The sequence below is a fragment of the Danio aesculapii genome, chromosome 3, assembly GCF_903798145.1.
Source record: "Danio aesculapii chromosome 3, fDanAes4.1, whole genome shotgun sequence".
In the NCBI taxonomy this organism is placed as follows: Eukaryota; Metazoa; Chordata; class Actinopteri; order Cypriniformes; family Danionidae; genus Danio; species Danio aesculapii.
In genome coordinates, this window is record NC_079437.1 from 34,592,321 (window position 1) to 34,616,139 (window position 23,819).

At 34.9% G+C, this 23,819-nt stretch overlaps 1 protein-coding gene across 1 annotated transcript in view; it reads left to right on the plus strand.

The window, feature by feature from the left end:
- cacng3b (calcium channel, voltage-dependent, gamma subunit 3b) overlaps positions 1 to 23,819 on the plus strand; it is a 78,820-nt gene that overhangs the window by 27,051 nt on the left and 27,950 nt on the right. The gene's annotated exons all lie outside the window — the stretch shown is intronic.

The following is a 23,819-nucleotide window of genomic DNA, read 5'->3' on the forward strand; positions in this document are numbered from 1 at the left end:
GGTGTCAAACACAGACTTTCACACTCCTTGGGCAAACATTGATTGCGTTGGCCTCTGGGGGGTTTCTCTTAATGTACTTAGAGCTCAATAGTCTCGCTCGAACTCTTCAAAGTAGCACCCACACCGGCTCGTCTGCACAAGTCACCGCAAGAATTATTGTGGCTTTGGCAATGAGTAAGTGTCTTCAATATCTGCAGCATGTCCACCTGCGGGGGTTCATAAGCTCACCGCCGAACAATAGTTATGGCTGTGTCCCTGTTTTTATGAGCTATCCGTCTTGTGTTTCTGCGATCTCCTGGAGTATTGTGATTAGGAAGCCTGCTGAAAAAGCTGGGTTCCTCCCCAGTGTTATTAAATGCAGTTATCTCCCTTAAGCTGCCCCACTTGTTTACTCGCTTGTATCCACTCATGTGTAACGCTTTTGGGCACATTTCATGTAGATGTCCAGCACTGTTCTCAAACTCTTTTAATGTATGTTGTGTATTTTAGAGATCTTTTTCACATTTTTGGGTTTCTCAGCCACTGAAGACTTGGAGAGCAGTGAATCTCATATAGAAATCTGATACAATCAGCTCCTGAAATCTGAGTTTAAGCTCCTTTCTTCTGGTCGCAGGTTTTAGTATCAAGCTGTAGAACTAAACGATAAAATATTGTTTCATACCAGCAGCCAAACCCAAATCTACCCTTGGGTATAAACAAAGTAACCTAACCTAACCTACCCTACCCTAACCTAACCTAACCTAACCTAACCTAACCTAACCTAACCTAACTAACATGAAGATACAGTGCAAGGCAGATATGAGTACACCCTTCATAAATCAATTATTTTAATTCATATTTTTAATAGGAAGCTACACAATATTATATTTGTGCATATACATTAGATTAGTCAGTACTGAAGCCAAATCTAGAGCTTATCTAACAAAATAACTTGCGATAACGGTCCAAAAACTAGTACACATATAGTTGAAATTTTGTAGGTTGTAATTTTCTTTTTGCAATATTCAGCTTGAATTTAATTGGATTATCTTTCAATTTCTAAATATGTTTGGTGACTTAAATATTATTTTAATAAATATATCTGTATAATAAATCTGTTTTGTTTAAATGCACCAAAATACATCGCCTATATTCACTGAGAAATGGATCAAAATATTAATTTTCTAAATTGGGTGTACTCTATTATGCTGAGCACTATATCATATATGTCATATATTTAGAAATGTTGCAAAAATGGCCACTTGCAAATTTTTTCATCATTGGAATTACACATGTGTACATATATGTTCAAATATATTAGATTTGGCCAAAAATTAACACATATATTAAATTATTGCTAATATATTTGAACATATTTGTAATTTCAATGGTTGAAAAACAATGGTAAGTGGTATAAAAATTTGGCAATGTGTTAAAATACAATAAATGTTGCATATATGATAAACAGTAGTCAACATGTCAATTGGATTAAAGAGTTTTTCAAAGTTATAAGATAAGAAACAGTGTTGTTCAATATATATATATATATATATATATATATATATATATATATTGGGGTTGGGACGATAGACGATAGACATCGCGATCCTCCTTTCATCTAACATTTCTGAAAAGATCTCCATCCACACTATACTGCTGAAAACGCACATCACGTGACCACACACACACTCTGGCATGCTCCGCAGCATATGCGCACGTCTGAGCTCCAGGCAGTCAGTGGGTGCTTTGAGCACAAAACCCCAAAGTACAGTGTACGTCAGACAGTTTATCAAGGATGTACCGCTGGATCGCATCTCACTATAGTTGTCAAACGTGATATTTAATTAATCTTGTCTAATTAACTCTGTCACAGCATCAGTACACTGCTTCAATCTTTCGCTTTCACGCTTGTACTTAGTAATTTTAGTGAAAACCTCAGATACTGTTGGTTGGTTCCTGTTGGTTGTGCACCTTTTTTACCAACCAAGTTTGTGGACGCCATTATAATGACACAGATCACTCTGCCTATTCATGCAAGAGTCCCGTGGAAAAAGTGGTTGTGTGTAACCTATCTTTATTTATTTATGATTGGGTTATGGATAAAACAAAGACCATGCAGATCAAGTAGCTGAAATGGTAGGCTACAAATAATTAATTTGTTTTGAATAAATTAATTATTCATAAATCCTACAACGACAATGCCATCGTCCATCGCGATGTTTCACATTATATATATATATATATATATATATATATATATATATATATGTATATGTATGTGCGTGCGTGCGTGCGTGCGTGCGTGTATATTTTCTTTTCTTTTCTTTTTTGCATTCCAATTTGTTTAAATACTAAAATAAAAACTCCATGGTAGTGTTTCATGACTTCATGACAAAAAATACATATTAGAGTGACTGATAATGGCCGTCAAAAGGGAGAAATATCTCAAATTGACTGTTCCTGAGTAAATGCTGCATTGGAAACACTCTTGCATTAGCTAGCATTAACTAGCTTTTTGCATTTGATTCCAAAATGATAAATGTACATGCTATGTTTTTGAATCAAAATATATAATACATCTGAGGATTTACAAAGCTTGAAACGCATAATCATAGTCTTGTTAAAAGGGTCCATTAAGGATATCTGGAAAACGAAGAGATCAAGTAGGGATAGAACTGAATATTGATGTGTATATGTGTCGACTTCATCTCTGCGTGAATATGGAGTGTTAACAAGCCAAATAAGTCCATTAAACCCGATGTTGGCCTGCCTGAGCAGACCTCTCTATGGATAATGGGCTGGCAGGAACCTTTGGCTGGCATGCACATGCAGCTTCCTCCTTTTCATGAAAAACTAAATCAAGCATGTTGGCTCTGAAGAATAGCCATGAGATGAAGGCCATGTGTGTCAGAAAAAAAAGTGCTTTCACAGCAATGACAGCGTCAGCATTGGCTGCTGTCAGACACACATGTACAAACCAGCTGGCTTTGAGTCCCTCTCATACATACAGTAAACTTCAGCAAAACACTCCTCGTCCCTCAGATCAGGCTAATGGTGTTGGGCAAATGTTTATCGGATGAACATACGGGCGTTTAGGATTAGCCCCCCACACAAAATGTGTTCACTTTCATGGTTGCGCTGTCATGCGCTGCACTGTAGGCCCAAATATTCATGAGCTTGGTCTTTGGCAACCAAAAGACAAGATGGTCTCATTGAATTACAAATGTGGAGTGAAGCCCAGTTTAGATGAATACTGTCATTCCTCTGTCAGAGCACTTTGGCCTTGATGGGGTGAGTTAGCAGTTCACTACCAAGCAAACTGGTGGATTTCAGGCCACATTTGGGTCAGTTGTTTAGTGTGGAACTTGTGTTTGTGCCAGGTTCAATTTTTTAGGATTGCTTCTAAAATATTTTATCTAAAATAGTTCACCCAAAAATAAGATTTGTGTCATCGTTACTTTCATTCTATTTTTCCAAGTTAAGTATACTGATATGTACACAATTTGTTTTCAATATTTTTAAAGAATTTACTGGTCTTATTTAGTAAGAGTGTATTCATTTATTTAAACTGATGATTTCTGGGGAAAAATGATTTCCACAAAATATTAAGCAGCACAGCTTTTAACATCAAGTATTCAACATGGATATTAGTATCACATATTTCTTGAGCAACCAATCTGCATATTAAATTGAGTCATGTGACACTGTAGACATTAGAAATGGCTTAAGAAAATGCATGATATAATAATTTGTAAACAAATATTCCAATTAATGTTATGTAGTTAATGTAATGCTGTTAAAATATTTATATTTGATTTAAAATAGAGTAAATAAAAAATATTTATTTAAGAATTTTAAATTTACAGTATAACATTTCACAATATTATTGTTTTATCATGTTTTACTATGTGAGCAGATAAATGCAGTCTTCATGGCCTTTTAAAAATATTAAATCTGTAACATTTTCAACAATATATTAGACATGGAAAAGTGACGTAATTAATTATTTTTCTTTCATTTTAATGATCAGTTACATATAGAAATGGCTTAAGAAAATCCCATGATTATATTTTAAAACATTTTTATTCAAATCTAAAACAGCTATTACTCATCAACTATTACTATTATTCATTTTAAATTGGGTACATTTATTATTTATATTATTTCACAATTTTATTTTGATCAGATAAATGCAGCCTTGGTGAGCGTTTTTTCTTTAAATATTAAATCTCTAACATTTTAAGTAATATATTAGATGTGAATAAGTGACTTGATTAATTATCTTGATTCATTTTAATGATCAGTCACACAGTAGAATCATGTGACACTGTAAAATTGGAGATATGGCTCAAAAAAATTAAAGACATTGCATGAATAATAAAAAATATACACAAATCAAAACAAATATTAAAATAATTATGTTTCAGTTTAAATTAAGTGTATTTCAAAATAATTTATATTATTTAATAATTATTTTTTATGATATATTTCTTAAAAAAATTTAATATTGATAAGATTTCACAATATTACTCATTCATTCATTAATTTATTTTCTTTTCGGCTTAGTCCTTTTATTAAGCAGAGGTCACCACAGCGGAATGAACCGCCAACTTATCCAGCACATGTTTTACGCAGCGGATGCCCTTCCAGTCGCAACCCATTGCTGGGAATCACCCATACACTCTTGCATTCACACACATACACTACGACAATTTAGTTTATTCAATTCACCTATACCGCATGTCTTTGGACTGTGGGGAAACCGGAGCACCCGGAGGAAACCCACGCGAACATGCAGAGAACATGCAAACTCTACACAGAAATGCCAACTGACCCAGCCGGGGCTCAAACCAGCAACCTTCTTGCTATGAGGCGATCATGCTACATACTTCGCTACCTAAATTAAATCCTTTACATTTTTAACAGTATATTAAAGTCCACATGAACCGGAAGCTGGAACCGTTACTTTTTCATATTGTAACACAGTTCCTTTAGAACTGCAATATTAAAAAAAGAAAACAGTGGGCGTGGCTTGTTTTTTCTACTGCCAGCTGATTGGATGTAGTAAGGCAGGCATTTCATTGAGAAAGATTGGGAAAAGGGTTTGGGGAGAGTTATTACAAACTAACAGACTCCTTCTCACCATTTCGTCACCTTGGAATTATAAGGTTCTGTCTGCGTTCTGAATGATTTTGAGATATTAAGCTTCAAAGTTTTTGCATTCCATATAGCAAACAGTATGTGTGTAACATTTGTTTTTTAAATTAAAGTCTTAAAATGTAAACAACTTATAAAAAACATCCCATAATGTAAATATGTGCATAATGTCATTTAATAAGAATATGTCAATAACTCAATTTTGACAAAAATGTCAGATAGATCCTTATAATTCGAGAGTGACGATTTCTCTTTGTTGTCAAAACTAACAGTTGGAGGGGCATGGTTAAACATGTTAGCCATGCCCAATTCCTGAGATATAAGACAAATTAACTAAAAAAAAAACACATGAAGTGAAGTTTCAGATTTTCAATTAAAGATTAGCAGGGCAAACATTTTTTTGTAATGTACAGTTGTTCACCACAAAACTAGTAATGCGAGCTATATCATATTGAGTTTTGAATTCTTGGGGATTTTAAGCATGAAAATTAATTATCTCTATTAAATTATAACCTCCTAGGGCTTCAGTGTCCACATACATGGACAGCACATTTTAGCTCTTAAGTGGCTATTTAAAATACTTTGAATGTTTTATATTTTGTTACAGACATACAGTGTCATCCTGCAACTGTTGTACAGCATATGAAATGGCTCAAACACTATTTTTAACGGTCCAAAATAAGGGAAAAAAATTGTTTTTACTCTTTAATAGTCAAAGCGAATTAAAAAAAAAATGTATGTTAAATATGCATAAAAAAATTCAGGAAAAAGTGTTTTATGTAAATTCGGACCATGAGTCCACATATATGGACATCATTTTCCCCTAAAAGTACATCATATCAAAAGATGATACTTAGGTTTTTATTCTAATTAGGTTCTAATGAGCCAAAATAGCAAAGAGAAATAAAAAATGCATGTAAAAAACACATTGGGCCTTAAGAGGTTAATAATTAAACACATAAGCAACATATAAAATGAAACAAATGTCTCTTTTTCCTTAGAAGTTGCATTTGGTAATCCACTTTAGAGGGGAAACTCAATTTGAATGGCCATGACACTTCTATAAGGAAGGCAAGAGATATTGTCCTGGAGTGATGTAAAGCTGAACCCCTCATGATTGCTCAGACTATTCAGCCCCAGAGAGGCATCGGAGAGCCCCTGCGGTTCTGCCTGTATCAGCTGCTTCACAACCCCTCCGCCTGTCCTCTGAAGTATGCCGTCGATCATAACAACTCCATTTAATGGAAAAAGACCAAAGCAGAAGAAGCGAACTTAAACAAACAACAACAGTTTTTGGGCCCTGCTGAGACAACTGCAATAAGCAGCTAAGACGAGGAGTGCCACAAGTGGAAGAAAGATTGCGTCTTGTACAATTTAATATCTTTCAGCCTCGTCCCAGTTGTGTTTGACAGGCCGCATTGCACATTTATTACCCCATTCTCCAGAAACATGATTTAACATGGACGCTCCATGTCTCAGCTTATCGCAGAGCTCAAATAAAGCCTTTGCCTTGTTATGTTTAGTTGAATTAGCTGGCTGGTAAGTGAGCCTCTCGTGTTGGTAGGAATATTATTGTGCGAAGATATCGTGCCCTGTGGAGGATCATTAAAACCGTGCCTAATAAATGTGGATGACTCACCGTGTCTAAACCATTAGGCCAATCAGTCTCTCCGCAAGCTGGACCTTAATTTTCAGACCCTACCTGCAAAATTAAATGTGCACAGGTCACTAAAAGCAGCAGAAAAAGGAGCTGTGCTGTCGCTGGAGCAATGATTACAGTTATTGTCTGACTGGCTCGCTTTCATTCTGCCTGTTCCAATACCTAGTGAGTTGTCTTGCGTTTTACACCCTATATAGATAGCTGTCTTCTAAGATAATATCCTACAAATAGGACTGCATAATATTGTAAAAATCAGACATTGCAATATTCAGTTTTTCTGCAATTAATATTGTGGTATACTGTATATACATAGGGCGTCATGGTGGTGCAGTGGGTAGCGCGATCGCCTCACAGCAAGAAGGTCACTGGTTCGAGCCCCGGCTGGGTCAGTTGGCATTTCTGTGTGTAGTTTGCATGTTCTCCTCGTGTTCGTGTGGGTTTCCTCCGGGTGCTCCGGTTTCCCCCACAAGTCCAAAGACATGCGCTACAAGTGAATTGGGTATGCTAAATTGTCCGTAGTGTATGTGTGTAAATGAATGTGTATGGATGTTTCTCAGTGTTGGGTTGCAGCTGAAAGGGCATCCGTTGTGTAAAACATATGCTGGATAAGTTGGCGGTTCCCCAGTTTAATAAAGGGAATAATCCAAAAAGAAAATGAATGAATGAATATACATAATCACCAGATGACTTGATAACTGCTATTTGGAAAGAATTTATTTAATTATATTGATTGGGATAATTCTGAAGGGAATTTAATTAAGCATGAAATGTAATAAATTAAAAGCACAGATAAATACCAAAGAGCAATGACAGAAGTGTGATAGTAGTGTTTTATGGTTTTCGGGCAGTCAAATAGTATTCAAATGACACAATTTGAGTAATCAATGTAAAATAAAAATGCTAAAGTCTTTACTGCAAGAGCGTACATTTGGCATGGATGCACTGTAAAAAATTATTTGCTCACTCAACTTAACTGAGTCAATGCAACGAGATGACCTAACTAAGTTAAGTTGTATTGACTTAATTCTCTAAGTTGTCTCAGCTTAAAATGTTTAGTTGACAGAGTTAAATAATTGATCCAACTACTTATTTCAAGTTAACTGGACTGGCAAAGTTTCGTTTTAATAGGTTAACTTACATTATCAAGTTAGCAGAACTTGCCAAGTTTAGTTTAAAAACATTAACTTACATTTTCAAGTTCACTGTACTTAATCTAGAAGATTATCTCAATTAGAAAAAGAACAGACAATGAAAAATCTCACACATTTTATTAAGGGTCTTTACTCCCAATTTAGCAATTACAAATAATGTACTTACAATATAATTAGTATAGTATTTTTCCTTATAAAGTATTTTTTTTACAAAGAAATTTTAAAGTAAAAGTAATCTCAAGAGAAGAAAATAAATAACTGTAGAACAGTTAAAATACACAACCAACACAGGCTCTTGGGGAAAAAATGACACCAGAACTGATCTCAACATCTTTATTTCAGTGTGTTTTTAAGTGACTGGACTCTTGCCCTGCGGATATCTGCTCCAATGTTCCTCAACAGTCTCTGATTTCCAAGAGTCATCTGCTCAGTTCTTCTTAAGAATCTGTGTTCTGTTAAAAAATGCCAACAGTATTTGTTCTTAAATATTTGATTACTGTATATGTATAAATTTTCGCCTTTAATAGGTCAGTCTGCTTTCTGGGAATAACCTGTAAAATGAGAAAAGTACATTTAAATTAATTACTGATAATATTTTTCCAAAATATTTTCTACTGTATATAAATGGGAGATCCATTAAAATCTTTACAAGAAAAAAACTGTTGTAGATTAGTCAGGGAAGTAGAAAAGTACACTAAAAGTACTTTTTATGCACATATTGAGATATTGCAAATTCAAACTTAACTAAGCTTTATAAATGTGGCCTAATTAAAAGGTCTAATCTGCTCATCTGCTCTGAAACATTTATACTGGGAACAATACATTGACAATCAGTTCATATGTCATTTTACAAGTTACAACACAAACTTGAAAAAGCATTACTTACCAATTGTGATGACTGAACAATTTTAAAATCTACTGAAAAATATCCCATGTGTCTTACTTCTTCTGGTGTTTAACTGGCAGTTGGCAATCTGACTTTATTGTTCATATTCCGCCACCTGCAGGATTGGAAGTATGGACACAACTTAATAGATACTGGATCAGTATATGTTTTTAGGTTGAGTTGATAAACACTCTATTACAGACAAGTTGAGACAGCGAAAACTTTAATTAAATTAAAGTTAAATAGTTAAATTGAATTACCAACATCGTTGTTTAACTTACAATATCATGTTGAAAAAACTAAAATGCAGATTCATTTTTACAGTGTGGAGGTAATGTGTCCCCACCAATATCCAGTAATTACTGAAATTTTCCAGTCCTCCTTCACTGTACAACATGTGGACATAAGTAGCTACTGTACTTTTCAAAGAGTCAAGTTCTTAAAGTCAGGTTTGCTTGGAGTCCTCCATAATAATATTTACCAAGGCTGTGCAATTAATCGAAATTGAGTTTGGATTTTGTCTTTCATGATTATGAAAAATAAGAATCAGCAGGGTTCATATGGTCATGGAAAACCTGGAAAAGACAGGGAATTTTTTTGTCATGGCATTTTCCAGGCTTGGAAAAGTTTTGGAAAAACAGAAAAACCCACAAAGTTTTGGAAAAGTCATGGAAAACAGATATCTGTATACTTGAAAATAGGTTATTTACTTCTTTTCTGTCCTTAGATAATCACAGACTCTCACATTATTAGTGCAGTGTAAGCATTGTCTAAATCTATTTTACATAGATATAAATATAAATTGAAACTAAATAGATTGTTGCGTGTTTTACGAGATGCTGTAATAAATTTGAGCATGCATTGTTTTTCTTTTACTACGCATATGTAGACATTGCATGTAACATTAGGTTGTGAAAAGTTACATGAAAGTCTTGGAAAAATCATGGAAAAGTCATGGAATTTTTGTAGTAAAAATGTGTAAAAACCATAAATCGGGAAAAAACAGTTAAATTGCCTCACGTGCCTCTCTAAGTTTCTCTCCATTCATACCTCCTTGATTTTACTGCAATCCAAGCCAGATTGCAGTAAAATTATGTAAATTGACTTTTGTTATTCCTAGGTGTTTAAAGGGCACCTATGGTGAAAAATCTACTTTTCAAGCAGTTTGGACAGAAATGTGTGTAAGTATAGTGTATAAGTTGTCATATTGGGGTGATATAAACACACCCAGTCCTTTTTTTTTTCAAATTTAACAACATAAAAACGGTGGACCAATTTGAGCGGTTTTCAAATCGACCGCAACTTTACGTAGGAGTGCGGTCCCCCCGCCCACCAATATTGATTGACAGCTGCGCGCATTAACATGTCCGGTAGTCACGTGTATAATCATATCATCAAGTGGGGACGAGCGCAAAGCAGCCGGGAATAAAAGCTGTGTTCAGTTCGCTAGGATCATCAATCATCATCAAACGTGATCAAGAGTGAGTTTTACAAGTTTAAAATGTTTTAAAACAGTGCATGTGTGTAATGAAGTACAGCGATTCACTTCAGATGCACTTAATCAGCACAGCCGCGTGTCAGAACAATTATAAAGGAAGACACTTCAATCGCGGTTTGTGGACGTTAAATCGGGTTTATTTTGTACATTAATATAAGAGATATCCATACAGCAGTGGATATTACCAGTATCATGTCACATATGCCTGCAAAACGAGTGCAAAGCTTAACGTGTTGTTTCTCTCTCTCTCTCTCTCTCTGTGTGTGAGCTATGCGTGTGTGTGTATGTCTGCGCTACGTTTGTGTGTGTGTGTATGTATCTGCACTATGTGTTTGTGTCCTTGCTGTGTGTGTGTGTGCGTGAACTTTGTAATGACATTGTGTGTGCCTCATTGTTGCAAATCCACAAAAAAATGCATCAAATACTGATTGTTAAAGTTCTTACTGTAGTATTTCTCACACACGTTACGTGAGATCTGCTTCCTCAGGCAGCCGAGGGCGGCGATTGCTGACAGGCACGTGGGAACGGTGGGCGGGGAGGACTAGCCTTGAAGGGCCAGTACAAAAAAACAGCAACAACTTTTTTCCAGCTATAATATATACACTTCAAACAGCTATAATAAATATTCTTATGGGTGTTTTGAGCTGAAACTTTACAGACACATTCTGGGGACACAAAAGACTTATATTAAATATGAAAAAAGGGGTAACCTATGTGCCCTTTAAAGCCTTTATTCATGTTTTTAAAACCACAGAAGAGAACTTGTGCTGTTCTATGCGTGCGTTATAGGGATGTGTGTCCCCACCAATATCAAGAGCAACTCTACACCCTTGCTTTACTGTATAAATAATTAAATAAAAGTATTCTTTATTAAAGAATATATGTTCCTGCATCCTTTGAACAATGTCAGGCCTTAAAAACATGTGCAAATGTTAAACTTTCACTCCATTGTGGTTAAACTCTGCAATAACTTCACAATTCTCATGTGTTCTGAACAAGACGTGTCACTTGAATAGTTATGAATGGGGAAAAGGGTAGCAGTCAATATGGCAATTGAAGCCCCGCCTACTAGTACAGGAGCCAATCATGTGAAAACAAGTTTTGTTTGGTTTTGTAATCTATATGAAATGAACATGAGGTACAGTCCGTCCTGTCAATGACAATATATTGTGCAGCCCTTCTACAAAATGAGAAGCTAATTAATTGGAACATTCAACACAAATAGCACTACTCATTAGGCTGGGTGATATGATCTTCCAAATAAATCTCACAATTGCTTTTTTTAAACATATTCGTTTCTGCTGCTGAATCTCCAGCACAGGGGTAAACAAATTGAATTTGTTTGTGCCTGTTCGGTGGGGTTGATGTATTTTTGGATGCTAATATTAGAGAACTAGATGGCCAATGATCCATATAAACCTGGATAAATAGCACATGTACAACATTTAGCTGCAAATAAATTCCTGTTACACAAAATGCTTTCTGAAGCTTTAAAGCAGTTGGTTCACAAAATGATTTACTGTTTTGAAGCATTTGAAACACTGCTTGTCAAAACTAAAAACAAACATACTATTGAAGAAATAACCTCAAACAAGCATGAAAACAACTTTACAAACCACTTGCAAATATTAACTGCCAAACATTAATTAAATTCACATGGTCACATAGTGGCCCACTGAAGCTAAGCAGGGCTGCGCCTGGTCAGTACCTGGATGGGAGACCACGTGGGAAAGCTGGGTTGCTGCTGGAAGTGGTGTTAGTGAGACCAGCAGGGGGGCGCTCAACCTGCGGTCTGTGTGGGTCATATAGTATATTGATGGGGACTCTATACTGCTCAGTAAGTGCTATCTTTCGGATGAGACGTTAAACTGAGGCCCTGACCCTTTGTGGTCATTAAAAATCCTTCGATGTCCTTCAAAAAAAGAGTAGGGGTTTAACCCCGGCATCCTGGCAAAATTTGCCCAATGGCCTCTGCCCATCATGACCTCCTAACCATCCCCATGTCATATTTTGCTTCATCACTACTCTCTACCAATCAGCTGGTGTGTGGTGTGCGGTCTGGCGCAATATGGCTGCCATCGCGTCATCCAGGTGGATGCTGCACACTGATGGTGGATGAAAGCAAATGAGAAGCGTCTTGAAGGGGGCAGGGCATGTCAGATACTAGAGAGCATCTCATTTGTCATGATTTGATGAGAAACTGAAGTATGTGGTGGCGTGAATAAAACCAGTGATCCATTTGGGCGAAAGTGATAAACTACAAGCTTTACATGTTTATATCAGTTTTATATCTTCTAAACGTGAATTTCGTCATTGATTTGGAGCACACTAGCTTATAGATATTCTAATAATGAACAATACTGATACTAAGATCTAAAAAACATGTGTACCTGGACACAGTGTGTACTAGATACATTTTAATTTCATGAAACCTTTAAGCCTTTAACATCACTAACTAAAAAAATCCTAGAAATGTCATTGGTTTCAGCTTTAATATCATAATAATTTTTTTATGATTTTAGAAAACATTTTCAACCCAGTTGTTGGGTTTCTTAACCCAAATTTGGATTGAATTTTTATTTATTTTTTAGAATGTAGAGTTGCTGAATGCATTTATCTAATACATTTACATAGAAAGAAAGGAAGCACATTATGCAATGATGCCTTGAAATGCTTTCTAGGTTGGTAGCTCACTATATTTTCCAACACAGCTAAGGGAAATTACGACATTCTTCCCATGGAAAGCAGCCTTTGAGATTGCCTCCTCCATTGCCAGTGGATTTGCCCGTCATATTCCAGAAACAGGGTGAAATCTTGCTTGACAGGAAATTTTATGGAAATGCTGACTTCTGCTCGCTCGCTCCGTTCAGCACAAATGAAGTCTTTACACTTTGACTGTAAGTTCCCTTTAAGCTGAGGGTGAATGCATAGGCAAATTAAGCTGAGCATGTATTTCTCTGAAGTGTGACTAACCGTGTGTCAATCAGAGCGAGGCAGGCAGGCAGGACGAGTGCTATCAGAGCTCTTCACTGCGCCCACAGCCACCCACCGCCGGCCACACAGGACCACGGACATGCAGAACCGCACAAAAGCCCCTTTTCATCCCCCTTTTCTCCTTTTCCCTTTATAAAAGTGTCGCTTTATCTGTTAGCGCCATGCTGAATAGGCTGCACTGGCTACACAATTCAAGAGGAGGGCCGGGTGGAAAATGTCTCCATCAGTTCGGAATCTTTCAGGTCTCCTCCAACAAAGCTGTCACCTTTGAGGAGATCTCTGTTGAATAATTCAAAGCGGAGGTGTGTCGGTGTGGGACTCGCCACTCTCTGTTCACCTCCTCTTCGATGCCGAGACCCAGAGGCTCGGAGCAACACAACCGAATGAGTTGTTTTCTAATCCACACAAAGGTAGCCTTTAATTGAAAACATGTCTCTGGTGATTTTACCTTAATATTGACTGTAAACTACTTGGTCGCTCTCTCTCTTTCTCTCTCTCTCTCTCGATGTCTCTATTGATATCATTATTAGCTTAAAGTGCGAAACACAGACTCAGATGTGACTAATTGTTTTAAGAGGAACCTGAGACAAAAGGGTCAATGAGAGCTCGGAGTGGTGATGAAGACAAATCTTTCCTCCAAAAAAAGAAAAGAAAAAGAAAAGCTTTACCGGTAACTTTATAATAACTGCACACTATGAATCATCTATAAAGCAAATAATAGTGAATTCATTATCTGGCAAGCATTAACTCTACATTAATGGCGGTGGTACAGTACGGTACGGTATGGGTCGATACGGGTCACCTTTATCAGGCTTGCGTTTTCACTGCTAAAAGAGCACCAATGGTACTCTTTTGGTGGGCGTGGTGTATGACAGAAAGTTTCAGACATCGTCATTCTCCTTCGAGGAAATGTCAAAGTAAAGTTGTACTGGCCGTTCACGAATTGTATGAGAAGCACTTCTCACAAAACAGATGCTTTATACATAATAATACTTCTATAAATGTTAAATACGTGTATAAATGTTCATCATTAACCTATGAACATGATTTGATTATAACTGCAGATTAAGTGCGAAATAGCCTACTGCAACATCTGCAATTATATAAAATAAATAAATATATGCAACATATATATGAACACATACAGACCTTTATATATGTTATAACAATTGTATGTTACCAATTACAGAAAAACTACACACAGCATACATTTAGTCCTTATCTGGGTTCAAAAACAACACACAACATATAGCCCAGTCAGTGCAAACCTCTCATCTGTGTCTTTAATCTTTACCAGCACATGTAACCTCTTGTTAGAAAGTAATTTTGTCATTCCGAGTTCATATTAGTCCAAAAGGTGATGTTAATAGTTAAATATGGCAGTTTGTTCATGTTTTAGGCTTCTCAAAGAATCATTTGCTCCTTTGTTTTTTCGCACGTTACTCTCGCGTTTGTTCGTTTCTGACAGGATCGAATGTCAGAAGCACTTCAATAATCAAGTGCACATTATTATCATAAGCTCAAGAAGTTTGTTATTTCAATTATAAACGTGCGGCGAGCGCAAGCAAGAAAGCCAAACTGCTCACGCTTTAGACAGCCTTGTAGAAAAACGGGGCACAGGGTAGATTCTGCTCTTATTCTTGGCCTTATGGCTGTTCATCAAGATGACGACAAGGTTTGTTTGAGCTTGGGTCAACCATGGCTTGTTATGATATGTATATAGTATTACGGTGTAATTTCTCGGCTGTGTATTTAAAACATGCCGGTTCTTTTGTTTTCATTCTGGCTTGTTGCATGAGCGAGTGACGTATCTCTGTAAACCAATAGCGTTCAGTTGTGCATCTAGCTCCCCTTTTGGTACCCTTTTGTTGTGCTAGGTACCCTTTGCAAACGGTGCCTAAAAAGTGGTACGAAACGGTTCCCTTTTAGAAACCTTTTGACAGTGGAAACGGCCATAAAAGCGTACCGTACCGTACCACTCAATGGAAACGGGCCATGATAGAAGTTAGTAAGCAGTTTATAACTGCAGATACAAATGCTCTTGACATATAAGCATATTTAAAATGTGCTTAATAATTATACTTTCATAATTTGTGCATTTTTTCATTATTAAATTAAGTATTGCATCATTAAACCATTTGTATTTAAGAATAGTTGGTGTTTTTTAAGATTATTCAGATTGAGTTAGTAAATGATTGATGAACTATTGAGATCAATGTTTATATATCTTATTTTTTAGGCATATAGTAATGGTTAATTTGAATGTTAATACATGCTTTATTAACACAACGTCATGCAGTTGTGTGACTTAACCTACAGTGAGGACTATTCTTGCTTTATAAATCTCTTATAAACCACAATTTAAGGCTCTATCAAATGAACAATATTCTTTGCAATCCTACCAAAACCAAAAAATTTCTGTGAACTTTAAACATTGCAGAATAAAATATAACATTAAAGTGGTTAAAAACAGCAACAATATAATCATTTCACCATATAATATGATGCAATATTTCAATGTTATTTAGCGATGTTTAAACTGCACAGTAATTTGATTTTACATAAGGTTGCAAAGACTTACTTTTCATTTGACACCGTCTTGAAATGAATAGAATTTTTTTTCCTGTTTAGAATTTACCCAAGCCTTTAATTCTCATTTATAATGGATATATAAAGCATGAATAGTCCTCATCTTAGATTAGGCCACAAAACTGGATGAAGTTAAGATAATAAAGCATTTATAAACATACAAATTAACTATTAATACATGCCTGAATAATAAGAATTAAAAATGTTTATTTGAATAGTTTATTAATCATTTACTTACACATTCTGAATGATCTTTAAAACCACAGACTATTCTTAAATAACTGGTTTGTAAATGATGCAATACTTTAGTTATGAAAAATGAATCATTAACAAAGTAAGCAAAATATTTCGGGAGCCGTGACGTCACTCTCCATCCCATTTCCTTTAAATCGCACCAAACTAGTGTCATTAGTTTGTGCTCGATTTGTGCTGGCTTGTGTCATTAAAACAAACCCTTTATCTATTTTCGTTGTTTAGATATAAGCAAAATATTTCGGGAGCCGTGACGTAACTCTTCACCCCAGTTTTTCTAAATCACACAAAACTGGTGTCTTTAGTTTGAGCTCGATTTGTGCTGGTTTTTGCCATTAAAATAAACACTGTATCATTTTTTATTGTTTAGATATTGCCTTAATCGTGCACAAACGACCTGTGTTGATATGAAGTGATCTGAGCAACATGGGGTGGAAAGTGACAACACACAAAATAATAATGCTTAATATCTCAGATCCCAAAGCAGCTCAAATGTTTGATTTTGCGGCACAAATCAGCACAAACATAGCACAAACGAATGGGATAGTTTCGGGGATTATTTGTTTTTATGGGGTGCTAGCTTCACAGAGGTCATTTGTAAATGCAGCTATAATTTACTTACTAACATCTATTAATATAAAGTTAATGCTTAATAGATAATGAATTCACTATTTGCTTATGCTTAATTAATGGTCCATAGTGTGTAGTTATTATAAAGTGTTACCCATTTACCTTTATTTGGTGTGTGTGTGTGTGTGTGTGTGTGTGTGTGTGTGTGTGTGCGTGTGTGTGTGTGTGTGTGTGTGTGTGTGTGTGCGTGTGTGCGTGGATCTCAAAAGCAATGTTTACATTTTCCAATCAGATTATCGTGAATCATTGCATCGTCAGCATCGAAAACTAAATTAAGACTTTTGATTCCGAAACAAAGTATTCCTTGCAGGCGTTTTTCCAGGCGACCCTTTGAGCTAATAGCATCAGTGTTCTTTTTATTTATTCACAGGCTGTTTGTAATGATAGTAAACACGGAGATAAAAGCTAATGAAATACTTCCTCGCTAATGCATTTCAGCCGGCCTCCGGTAAAGCTCTCTGACAGGTCTGCGACTGAAGTCGTGACAAACACACAGTCATTCTGCAGGTTTGTGTTATGTAAATGGAGACAAAGAGCTGGGCTCTAAATCTGAGTGATTGTAGGTAAAAGAGGCGACTGCTTCTTATGATGCTTTTAGCGCTGCTATAATCCATCGCAGCTCATTGGAGGAGGCAGAGGCCTGCTTTTACTTCACACTACGACAGACAGATAAGTGTGGGCACGGGCACTGGACAGGTGATTTATTGAAATATGATATGAGATGATTGTCTTTCACTTGACATTCCAGGAGTGCTAGAAACTCTGTATGTGTGTGAGTGTGTGTCTTCATTGTATCTGCTTAATCATGTTTTAGGGACTCATTTGAGCAAAATCTCTTTTCTCCCAATTCCTCAAATGTAAATGTTCATTTTATTTTTATTTAGTGAATGAAGAGAGGGTTTTTTATTGTTCTTTAGGATGGAGAGCTAAGTTAGGTTGATATTTAGTATTAGATGTGTTTCTTTTTAAGGCATATTTAAATGTATGTGGACTCTTGATGAAGATATATCGTGATTACCAAACATCTCCAAAAAGATAGTACTTCTTTTTTTTTACATTGTGGGGGCATATAGGGCAGCATGGTTGCTCACTGGTTAGCACTGTCGCCTTACAGAAAAAAGGTTGCTGGTTTGAGTCCTGGCTGAGCCAGTTGCCATTTCTGTGTGGAGTTTGTATGTGGGTTTCCTCTGTGGGTTTCCTCCGGGTGCTCCGGTTTCCCCCACAAAGACATGCACTATAGGTGAATTGGGTAAGCTAAATTGGCTGTAGTGTATGAGTGTGAATGAGTGTGCATGGATGTTTCCGGGTACAGGGTTGCAGCTGGAAGGGCATCTCCTGCGTAAAACATAAGCTGGAATAGTTGGTGGTTCATTCTGCTGTGGCGACCCCTGATGAATAAAGGGACTAAGCCGAAGGAAAATGAATGAATATGATAAATAAATGTAGGGGCATTTTGTCACTCCAAAGACAACAAGTTTTATATAAAAAGCATTTTATCCTTGAACATTCTGTTTTGGGAATAAAAAAAAATATTAGCTTAGTGTCAATTCATTACGGTTATGTGTTTATGTGTGCTGTAAAAAGCGATTAATTGACTTTGCCTTTACAAGTGTGTAAACATGTTGCCCTAAAATGACTTTGTAAATGAATTATGTGCATAACTATAAAAATCAACTTAACAGTTCCAAGATACACTGAAAAAATGATGTCTGCAAAGTTGTTGCGAACTATTTATGTGCTGAATTTAATCAAACAAATAAAATTTAGTAACGTTCAACTTAATTTGTCTGTTTAAATTCAGCCCAAATAAATTGTTTACAACTATTTAACTTAACAAAAATGTAGTAAATCCAAGGAATCATTTTTGAATCTTTTTTTTTTTTGCAGTGTACAATGGTTTTACTTGCTTTTTAAAACAGAGTGGCTAATCACCTTTACAGTGTGTGTGAGACAGACTATTTTATTGGCAATTAACAATATTTTCCTCCCAAATAATCATCGCTAACTGAATAAATAAGTAACTTCATTGATTCATTTATTCATAACTTCATTCTTTTATTTGTTCATTGTTGCTTGCATACAGAGATTTAAGGTTTATTGTAAAAATTATTCCACAAAATATCTAAATATGTAATATTAAGTTTTTAGTTTGAAATATTGTTTATGTATGTTAATCATATTATTTTACTGGTAAATCACAATATTTTCCTCACGAAAATTAATTAATTAAATTCATTTATTTAAGTAATTAGTTAATTCATTTATTCATTCATTGTTTCTGGCTGCATGATATTGTAAAACCTGACATTTTTAAAGTGTTGTTTTTTTTTTTTCAATATGTTTTACGATATGAATACAATTTCGCAAGATGGCTTTATTGTCTCCATTTGCAAAGAATTCATTCATGTAAATTGATAGGGATTTTTCTGAATGAGAGATAATCTAATAAACATATCACAAGCGTAAATGAATACAATAGAGCAAAGATAAAAGTAAAAATAAACAGTGATTAATGGGGAGTCAAACAGTATTCGGATACAGAAATCGAATTATCAAATGTAAAATAACATTGTACAGTCGTCGTTGTAAAAATAATTCAACAAAATTAATCTTTATTAGCATCACAAATAGTGCATCAAATGCTTTAAACTCTTGAAAGGCTCACACAGTCAAACACATGCAAATAATAAACGTTCACTCTATTGCTCTGCTATAATTAAACTGCAGTGACTCCACAAATCTCATCTGTTCTGAACTGTGGCCCTGGTCAACTATAATCCTGCAATGTGACTATTATTGATGCTGAAAAGATATATTATACATCCCTCATTCATTCATTCATTCATTCATGCAGTCGTTCATTCAATCATAGAAATAGTTTTTTTTCTTAGAATTGGGGAGATACTTAAGCGTCATGATATTTTATTGGCAATCAGCAAAATGTTCCTCCTACAGTCAGTGGTGTATAATTATTTTCTATCAGAGGATTCATTTCATATGATATGAAAGACCTTCCCACTCAAATAAATACGTCACAGCAGTCTTAAGAACCACAACAATAATCGTCCCTGTCTCATTGCTTTCTGATTGCCTCCGTGTGTATGTGGATCTGAACAGCTCTGAATTGGCCGTCTGTCGGGTCACCTGTAGACGGTGGTGATGTTGGACTGCGGGCAGAGCCAGAGGGGGTTTCTGAAGGAGCCCGAGTGCCCTGATTCACTCTGAATCATTCAAAGCGCTCGCTGTGCACCTCAGAGACCTGCTCTGGCTCTTTCTCAAACAAAATGGCTAAAAGCATTGCACGCAAACATTTACAAGAAAAGCATGACGTAGGTCTGTGTGGTTACTGATGGTGCTGTGTGTTTAATGTTAATTTCAAGCATAACTATGTGTTGTTATTTAAAAGATTGTTGATTGACATGAGCTTTTCAGTGAGATATTCTTAACCCTCGTGCTCAGCTTGGGTTTTGAGATGCCAACGCCATTTTTTAGAGCTGGAAAATATCAGGGATGTCCCGATCAGGTTTTTTTGTTCAAATCATTTGATTTTGAGTATCTCTCGATCCTCAATTTCTATATTACATAAAAAAGAATAAAGAAGAGCGAATAAACCGACCCAGGATGTTCCTTATTTTTTATTTAATTTATCTCATTTTAACATTCAACAACTCTGTTTACAAACAGAGCACTGCTGTGAGGTAGGTTGAGCAATCAAGTAATAAATAACATCAATTCTACACTTTTGGACTTCAGTGTAACAGTAAATATAAAAAATTGTAATATAAAACAAATAGCACCTCCAAATACCCAGCATGCAATCCCAAATATACATATCTCACAGTTTGCAATGGCAATGTTGTCGTCATCAACTTTCAATTTCATTTAACCAATAGCGTCTCTGCAACAAAATGATGTCATGCCGCATGCATTGTTGTTTCTGTGTAAAGTCAAGAAAGAGGTATAATTCTGTGCCACTGCAAAACTATAAATGTGTTAAAAAATTATAATCAGAATATATATTTATAAATATATTCGAGTCCTGATTGGGAGGTAACGTCTGATTCCAATCGAGTCTGAAACCGCATGATTGGGCCCAATTTCTGATCACGTGACTGGATCTGGAAATCCCTAGATAATATGCTGAAGATTTTTGTTGGTCTTGTCATGTACTTCTTTTTTATTTTTCAATAATTGTATTTTGGACAATATTGTAGTTCCAGATTGAGTTAAATATATTTTATTTGACAAATAAATTCATTTGATGTAAATTAATTGCAATGTGTGTTTTTTTTTATTGGTTATTATTTATAATGTTTTATTAAACATATTAATATATTAAATCCTCAGCTATTTTGCCAGTATTAATGTATTTTAAGTAAAAAAATGTTTAGTTATTATTGCCTTTTTTACATTTTATACATTATATAGATTTATTTATTATATTATTATATATAATTATTTATTATTTATCACTATATTATCTGCTAATTTATTTGGATATAAACATTCTTCATGAATGTTATGATGTCGACATAAATACAAACACACACTGTAAAAAAATAAGTGTTATTTTACAGATAATTGTCTGTATTTTTTTGCAGAATTTTCCAGTTTTTCATTATACAGTGAAATACCTGTTGTTTTACAGATATTTTCTGTAATAAAAAATTCTAACATTAAATTAAGTGTTTTTCCTTGTATTTTGGTATTACGTTATTTTTCTATTTTTTATCACACCCAGGTTCCTAATTCTCACTGATTACAAACACAGCCAGAAGATTATTATGAACTGATTCCAAAGACTATAAATTCAGCACACATAAACACATCGTTGTTGAGTCTTGTTAAACTGTTCAGTCAGTGCTGCGATACCTTTTCCCTTTGCTTTGCTTTGTTACTGTGTTTGCCGCCTTTACACTTGAGATTTACGGTGGCCGGGAAGTGCAGAAAAATCTCTAAATAAGAAGCTCGAGAAAAATGTACATTTTACATTTTTACCTATCATAAGACACAATTATATAGGAAAAACCATTTTACCAAAGATGAAACAAATTTACATTTAAGAAAAAAAAATAACAAGACACAAATCACTTTTACCAGTCCCAAAACGAATTCTTTACGTACCACACACCGGAAGTGACTTGTTGAAAAGTGTTGTCATTGGTGGTGGTAAATTTGTGTTGTGGAGTACATGGTGTAAATAAAGTATATGGTGACCAAACATGGACTGCAGTCGAGGGTTGTTTTGCCCATTTTGTGGCAAACACATAAGCAGATTAACACGGTTTTGCTTTACGTGTGGTCGGGGTTTGGCGTTTCTAAAGGATGCGGACCAGACGGAAACACCAGTCATACTGCTTCAGTGTTCAAAATAAACATCTGCTTGAGGACTCTTAAAAGTAATCTGAACGATTAATCTGTTACGGTTTAACTGGTGTCCATGTTAACTGGTGCCCCTTTCCAGATGTAAACTATTCATGTTTGCAGAGTAGCAGATTCGTCACTTATCTGGTACGTTTCCTTTCGGTAAAGAATCTGTCATTGTAAATTTGTTTCAGGACTGGTAAAAGTGATTTGTGTCTTGTTATTTTTTTTTCTAAAATGTAAATTTGTTTCGTCCTTGATGAAATCGTTTTTCCTTATATAATTGTGTCTTATGGTAGGTAAAATTTTTTCCAAAATGTAAATTTGTCTCGAGCTTCGTAAAAAGTGTTTCACACTTTGTAATGTTGTTTTGCACTTTCCGGCCACCGAAGGGATTATCTGTATGCACCTGCTTGTTCCTGTTTCAGCAAAACGATTCTCTTAATAAACTACTATTTGATCCTCATCTTTGTTGTTCAGGCATCCTCACATGACACCAAACTTGTTTTTGTTGTTAAATGATGACCAAATGTGTTATTTGTAAATAAAATAAATAAATAAAAAAAGGAAAAAAAAATATATATATAACAGTTTTGTATTTTTAAGCAGAGTTTAATGTGCTAAAACATGTGCTAAAATTATTTGTTAAACTAAACTAGTTTATAGTTTTATTTACAGTGTTTTATCACAACAGCAATTATTTGTACTTTATTAATTATTTGTAAAATTTTATGGAATATTTAGAGATTTTGTGCAATATTACATTAATCTGTATAATTACATTAATAACCTGTATAATTATAGTAATAATCTTTAAAATCACAATAATGAATCAGTATAATTACAATAATAAATTATATATTTACAGTAATAATTTGTAAAATCACAGTAATAATCTATATAATTGCAGTAATAATTTGTAAAATGGCAGTAATAACCTGTATCATTACATTTATAATCTGTAAAATGACAGTAATAACTTGTAATTATGGAGCAAGAAATTACTGTTTATTTAGAGAATATCTACATTTTTTTATTCTGACAGGTTGTTTTTCCTGTTTTTTCACAGTTTAAATGCAAATTATCAACAGTAATAAACTGTAATTTAACGAATTTTGATTCGTTGACCGTATGTTCTGTATTTTTACAGTTTTTGCTTGTAATTTTGTGAAATGGTTATTTTCTGTAATTTACGAAATGTCTCTGGAAGCCCTGCTGCCAGTCTTTTGACTGTTTTTATTACAGATTTTTTTACAGTGCATTCTGACAGCTGATTATTTTACTTTACTGTATTACATTTTTCCATTGTGTGTAATATACTTTGATACCAGTCACAGTTCGGGAATTAAATGGTACTTTTATAGTAAAATGGAAGTTTAATGTTTTAATAAAATCTGTCACAAGGGTTTTGGTTCACTTTAATCTAGAATGAAATTAATGGTTGATTGCATGTTACGTATAACCACCAAAATAATAATTAAAAATAATAATAATTCAAATCAGTGCATTTAGTATTAATATCTACTGTGAATTCCTCCATTTTAACAGCTGCAGTTTCCCAGTAATATGGATTCATCTTAGCTTGAAAGAACTCGATGCATCAGTGTTCCTCAAAATGAAAAGCAATTCCGATACAAAGCAAGCATTTGAGCTGTGCAC